The sequence below is a fragment of the Ochotona princeps genome, chromosome 13, assembly GCF_030435755.1.
Source record: "Ochotona princeps isolate mOchPri1 chromosome 13, mOchPri1.hap1, whole genome shotgun sequence".
In the NCBI taxonomy this organism is placed as follows: domain Eukaryota; kingdom Metazoa; phylum Chordata; class Mammalia; order Lagomorpha; family Ochotonidae; genus Ochotona; species Ochotona princeps.
The window spans coordinates 32,616,507-32,623,528 of record NC_080844.1 but is presented as its reverse complement, the minus strand read 5'-3'; positions in this window follow the sequence as shown (position 1 = coordinate 32,623,528).

Here is a 7,022-nt window from a genome sequence, read left to right as displayed (position 1 = left end):
CTTTGGGACCCTGCACCCACATGGGAGACCTGGAAGAGGTTCCTGGTTCCCAGCTTCGGATTGGCGCAGCACCGGCTGTTGCGGCTGACTTGGGGAGTGAATCATTGGACAGAAGATCTTCCTCTCTGTCTCTCCTCCTCTCTGTACATCTGACTTTGTAATAAAAAATAAACAAGTCTTAAAAAAAAAAAAAAGAAAGAAATCCTCCATGAATACCAGAAATCAAGGGGCCTGACACTAAAAGAATTTAAACTGGCTTTCTACTGGTCAAAACAGGAGTAAACTGGTGACTGGAAGGTTTTTTGGCACAGAAGACAGAAGGAAATGCCTAAAGACATAAGCAATACCTGCAAAACCTAAGAATAACAGCAAAACATAAAGCCCAACAACAGGAAGCACCAGGGGGTTGCGGGTGGGAGTGAGGCAAGTTATTTTAGAAACATTGGGAACCCTATTTTCCTAACAGGAATTTCCTAACAGGTTCTTAACAGTCTTACTTCAAGTTTGAAAGTCTGTTCTGGGGCCCAACACGGTGGCCTAGTGGCTAAAGCCCTTGCTTTAAACGTGCCAGGATCCCATACAGGCGCTGGTTCTAATCCCGGCAGCTCCACTTCCCATCCAGCTCCCTGCTTGTGGCCTGGGAAAGTAGTTGAACATGGCCCAAAGCTTTGGGATACTGCACCCACGTGGGAGACCTTGAGGAAGTTCCTGGATCCTGGCTTCAGATCAGCGCAGCACCAGCCGTTGCGGCTGACTTGGGGAGTAAATCATTGGATGGAAGATCTTCTTCTCTGTCTCTCCTCCTCTCTATATATCTGACTTTGAAATAAAAATAAACAATAAATCTTAAAAAAAAAAAACAGAAAATCTGTTCTGAAGGAGATCGAAGTAGAAACATGTTAAGCATAGATGCATTGTAGTACTTGGCCATACCTATGCTACAAGTTCCACAGCTAGAAAGATGTGCCAGACTTCCCAAGTGTTGAAGGGACATTGATTATAAGATCATCCCCATTCATAATAGTGGCAAAAAAAAAAAAAGCCACCTTAAATAGCTTGGAATAAACCTAACCAAGGACATGAGAGATCTCTATGATGAAAACTACAAAATGTTAGAAAAAGACACAGAAGACATCAAAAGATGGAGAAATCTGCCATGTTTGTGGACTGGTAGAATCAACATTATCAAAATGTCCATATTGCTGAAGCCAATCTATAGATTCAATGTGATTCCAAAATGCCAATAGCATGTTTCTCACAACTGGAAAAACTGATGCTAAAATTTATATGGAAACACAAGAGACCCTGGATAGCTAAAGCAATCTTAAACAATAAAAACAAAGCTGAAAAAATCATAATACCAGACTTCAAGACATATTGTAGGGCAATGGTAATCAAAACAGCCTGGTATAAGCACAAAAACAGAGATCAATGGAACAAAATAGAAATCACAGAAGTGAACCTACACATCTACAGCCAGTTAATTTTTGACAAGTGAACCAAAACCAACCCAGACAAAAAGGATAGTTAAACAAATAGTGTCGGGAAAACTGGAATTATGGTTGCAGAAGTAAGAAACAAGATCTGTACCTTTCACCTTATAAAAAAAATCAACTCTATCAAGGATCTAAACCTACCCCAGACACCATCAAATTATGAGAGGAAAACATAGGGACCACTACACTGGACATAGGTGTAGGCAAGGACTTGCTAGAAAAGACATCAAAAGCACAAACATTTAAAGCAAAAATAAACAAATAGAACAACATCAAACTAGGAAGCATCTTACAGCAAGGTAAATAGTCAATAAAGTGAGAAAACATCCATCAGAATGGGGAAAAATATTTGCACATTTCCCAGTAGTTAGAGGACTAACCAAGATATACAGAGAACTCCAGAAACTTAACAACAGCAGAACAAGCAATCTGTTTAAAAAATGGGATCAGATCAGGAACAGATATTTTTCAAAACATGAAATTCATAGGGCTAATAGACAAATGACCAAAAAAAAAAAAAAACCAAAACAAAGAAAAAAACAACCCTCAGGTTCTCTATCAGAGAAATGCAAATTAAAGCCACCATGAAGTTTCACCTCTTGCCAGTGAGAATGGCCTATAGACAGAAATCAACAAACTATTGCTGGAAAGGACGTGGGGGGAAAAGATACGTTAATCCATGTTTGGTGGAAGTGTAAACTATGGAATTCAGTATGGAGAGTCTTCAGACAGCTGAAATTGGATCTACCACATGACCTAGCCTTCCCAGGCCAGGAAATACATCTAAACAAAATGAAATCTGCATTTGAGAGAGGTACCTGCAATCCCATGTTTATAGCAACACAATTCATAATAGCTGAAACATAGAAACAATCAGATACCCATCAACAGATGAATGGATAAATTGGTACATTTACACCACTGCATACTACTTGGCCATAAAAAGAATGAAATCATACCATTTGCAACAAAATGATCCCAGCTGGAAACCATAACGCTTAGTAAAAGAAGCTAGTGCCAAAAAGACAAACAGCGTATGTTCTCTCTGATAGGTGGCAACTGAGACATAACACAAAAAGTATGTACACATTTTTTGTATAAGGCAAAAGGTAGCTCTCAGAGGTGCCCAACATGTTATCTCAACTGAGTAACTCTAGGTGACATTCAAAGTTGTTGCTTAGACCCATGGCATCAGAGTGGCCAAGTCTTGGAAGTATTAACCAGAACAGGAGAATGCCACATACGTTGAGAATACAATAGCTAACTCCCCAGGACAATATAGCAAGGCATGGCACTCAAGGGATAAGTGAATCGGACAGGGCTGAGAAAAGTCAGAACAGTGTCAGAAGAATGTAGGTCATTTTGCAGCACCCCAGACAACAACTGCTCAACCTTAGCTGTACTGTAATGAAAAACCAAGGAATGAAGTGCACCCCCAGATCCCTCAGGGATGCTGCTTCCCCCAGCCACCAGCCTCTCTGGGGAAGAGACACCTACTTGTGATCAGGAATCCTTCCACACTGAAATGCATGAAGACCCAACCCACTTGTTCCCATTTGGAAGAGCTCTGAGTCACGCAGTTTCTCAGAGCCCCACTGGAGTAGCTGAGGCCAATGCCAGCTGGATGTCCCTGATTAAGCCTGCATCCTCTCCTTCCCTTGAACAGCCATCAGCCCCCTGAGCATGCTCTAACAAGCCTACTGCAGCCTGGTTTGCATCCTCAGATTGGTATCCTGGGGAGCTCAAGCCATAACAAGCAGGTTAGAACCCAGCCGTGTCTACCTCAGCCTTACAGAGCATTGGAAACTGGGTCATCGGTCTAAAGAACTACTCACCTGCCCCAGCACAAGGACACCCCCCGACACACTCTCAAACATGATCTTGTAATACTCACAAGAACACCATGTGGGAGTGGAACTTCAGGTTGTTTCAAGCCCTCAAGGGCACAGCTAGCCTCCCAAGTCCTTCTGTGGAGGTAGCCTATGACCACACACAGGCCAAAGAAAGTTCTACTAGGGGCTCCTACATCAACTCTCTTCATTAAGCCTCAGGCTTTTCCTCTAAGTTCTGAGCCTACCCTTTCCAGACCCAGACCCAGCTTTCCAGAACCCTATGATATTTTGAAATTGCCTCTGTGATATTTGAGTTCTTATGAATGCTACACATTGGTAAAGTTTCTATGGGAGTTTGTAAAGACAAGTGTCACACAAAGTAGCTAAACTAATCTGGATCTTGCCACTTCAGTCTTTCATCCAAGAGTCTCAGACTGAATTTACAGGAAACACAGACGAGAGCCCTCTCTGTAAAATGCTTTGAGTTCAAGTCACTGTGCACCCAGAGTAAGGAGTGTGGGGTCACCTAGCTTGCGGCCTCCTAAGCTCAGGCAGACAGGATCAGCAAGCACCAGGTCCTTTGAAGAAACAAAACTGAGGTTGACTCTATCTAAATCAGAAACGGTTCTACTTGCTGACCTGAGAGGTCCTAAATCCAAATTCAAAGTCTTATGCAAATGTCTCTTAGAGCCAAAGCAGCTGGGGGCTCAAGCTTGCCAGGAGTTGAGGGGGCCCAGCCCCAGCCTCTGTTCTTCTCAGCTTTGTTGTCTTGGCACAGATTTTCCACATTCTAAGCAAGTTGAAAACTCTGAGAGAATGGTATCCTTAGCATGCATATACCAAAGGCAGGGCAGCATTCTGTGTGAAAGCCCAGGGAGAGAAGGAAGCTCTGCCTCTCGGCCACTTGGTCTCTCTAACAGGCCCTGTCCCAGACTCAGGCCCAGGCTCGAAGGCGCTTTCCCCAAGAGGCCAAAAGGCACAGCTTGTGGAGCTTAGAGTCCTGCTATCTGAGGAAGAGACCTAGTGAAGATTAGCGTCACATTCCAGAGAGCTTGAAGGCATCACTCCTCTCCCCACATGACAGTGCTCACCAGCGATTTCTCAGATGCATGAGAGTTGAGACCACAGGGCAAATGGCCACTCTGAGAGTCAGACAGGCAAATTCAAGCTCACAGCCAAGATCAGTCTGCCTGTCACAGAAGCTGGCATGAGCTTTTGGCTAAGTCAATTGGGTAGCTCTTTGCTTGCTGGACCAGCGTTGGTGAGCTAGGGGGGCTGTGGGACTGGGAATTGTGCACTTTCCAGGGCTTTACCTCCAGGAAGCCCACTGGGCTTTTACAGTGAAATCAAAGGGAAGTCCCTTATCTCAGGCAAGGGAGAGGCAGCATAACCATTCTGCATCCTCCAGGGAAGGGTATTGGAGCCTCCTGTCCACCTGTCCCGGGCCCCATATAAGAAAGGAAAGTGGGTGGGGTCTCAGGTATGCTGTGAGATAAACATCTGAGACTTGTAGGACTACACAGCATGCCTCCCTCCTCTGAACCTTGCCATGGTGACTTATTGAGTGCAGGACTGTCTGCGTAAGGTGGAATTCTTAGGGAAGCCAAGGACAAAGCAACAACGAACCCCAAGAGGAAAGCAGAGCCTGAGGCCACAGCTCACACGGTGTGTGCTTAGTCTAGTTGCCAAATTACAAACCTTCACACGAAAGCTCCACAGACACAGTTCCAAGTCCAATAAGTTATGTCCAGTGTTCAACAAAGCATTACAGGGCATGTTGGGAAAAAAAACCAAAAAGGCATGAACACAGCCCGAAGAGAAAGTTGTGCCATATATAGACACAGGTGCCTGGTGCTGAAGTCACCAGGCTGGGGATTCAAAAGTGCTGCACCAAGGTTCTGGCAGAGCAAGACACCTGGATAGAACAATTGAGGAATACAAGCAGACACGAACCACAGAAGGATCAGAGGAAACCTCTGGAAACCAAACACCAACAGAAAGGCAGTGTGGAAGTCTGGCTACTGCCAACAAAGAACCAAGGAACCTGAGGCCATGTTGGTTGAGAATTCCCAGCAAGGCAACCTCAAGGAGTTTCACAGCAGAGTAGCAGTCTATTTCGCTGGGTACTTGATTAGCTTCCATTATGACCGCCAAGGCCAGTACAGTCAGAATGAGAATATAATATTTTTCCTGATTAAACTCCTTTCAGAGGGAAACTGGCTCTGGTTCCAACTCTGAAGATGCTGACCACAGCTGTCAGCTCCCTCCACCAGGGTTAAGTCTACAGAGACCAGGATGACAAAACAGAGCAAAAGACAAAATTAGACAAGCAACTTCTAGGGGTGAGAGCTGCTTCAACCTGGAGAAATTTGACTTCTGCTTGCTTCTCGCCGGTGAGGCAGAACAGTGCCCGACTCAGTCACACCTGCAGGGATGCTCCTCTAAGCCAGGTGTCTCCAGTAGCAACAGCAGGGCCAGGGACAAAGCCCTGTGCTGAAGATAGCCAGGGTAGGAGGCAGAGAGAGTTCTAGGAAATCAACAGCAAGGGACCCTCCCACTTTTGTCTCTTCCCCTACCAGGGCCAGGGTGGTGAGAAGCTGGCACCCTGGGCCCCTCCACTGGGCCCCCACTGCCCAGCCAGTGATGGGGAGAAGGCGTTTTGTGGGTCAGCCATATGATACACAATATTCCTGGCACCGATCCTTCAAGAGGCACCCTGCTCTGCAAGATAAGCTCAAGCCAAAGTGAGTGGTGAAGATACAGCTAGTCTAGGCCAATTACCTGGGTCACAGGTTCTGGGGAGGAGCATTATAGCAGGTGGGTGAGTCTTTGACAGTACCCACAGCATGGGGCTAGACATGCGAAGAGACCGAAAACAGCATATAGTAGCCATGAGAAAGTCGTTCTGATTGCTGGACAGGTAGGCACTTGATACCGGGACTGCTAGGACTCCAAAAAGAGGATCAAGTGGACACTAAGAGAAGGTCAGCTACAAGGGGAACCCATGAGCCTAAGTTTCACAGGAGGCACCCCAACACTGCCCACCCACCAGAGGCCACGGCTAGAAGGAGCCCTCTGGGCCTCAATGCAGGGTCCAAGCCCAGCCTCTTTCCCCAGCATACTTCCCAGTCACCCCAGCTCCACCCAGCCCCAGAACCACTCAGAACAACCACCTGCCCCCAAGAATAGAGAGCAGGCTGAAGTGAGGCCTCTGAGAAGGCCACACCCCAGCATCCTGCTCCTCACCAGCCCCCACAAGTGCCCCATTCCAGCTTCCTCTGGTGAAAGCCCTGTCCCCTGTCTTCAGGGGCTGCCCTGCTCAGAAGGAGCACACCTATTCTCAGAGGGGATGGGGTGACATGTAAAAAGCCCTCCAAAGTGGCCAGCAAGCCTGCAAGAGCCTCATTTAGCTATATCATTCAGGCCTATTTACAGTTTACCGAGGGTCAGGTAAATAGGCTCCACTACCAGGTAGAAGTGCAACTTCTGGGCAGATCCCCTGCTGATTTGAGAAGTGTTGAACTAGGTAAGGAGGAAATAGATACCCAGAGAGGCCAGAGAGGCAGCTCCTGCAGGGAGCTCAGAAAGATAAAGACCCCTGGGGTAACAATGAGGGAGGGAGGCATAGTGAGGAGTGGAAAGGTGTGGGCCTATTTCTGTTCTCCACGACCACTGCACACTCCCTGTGAGACCT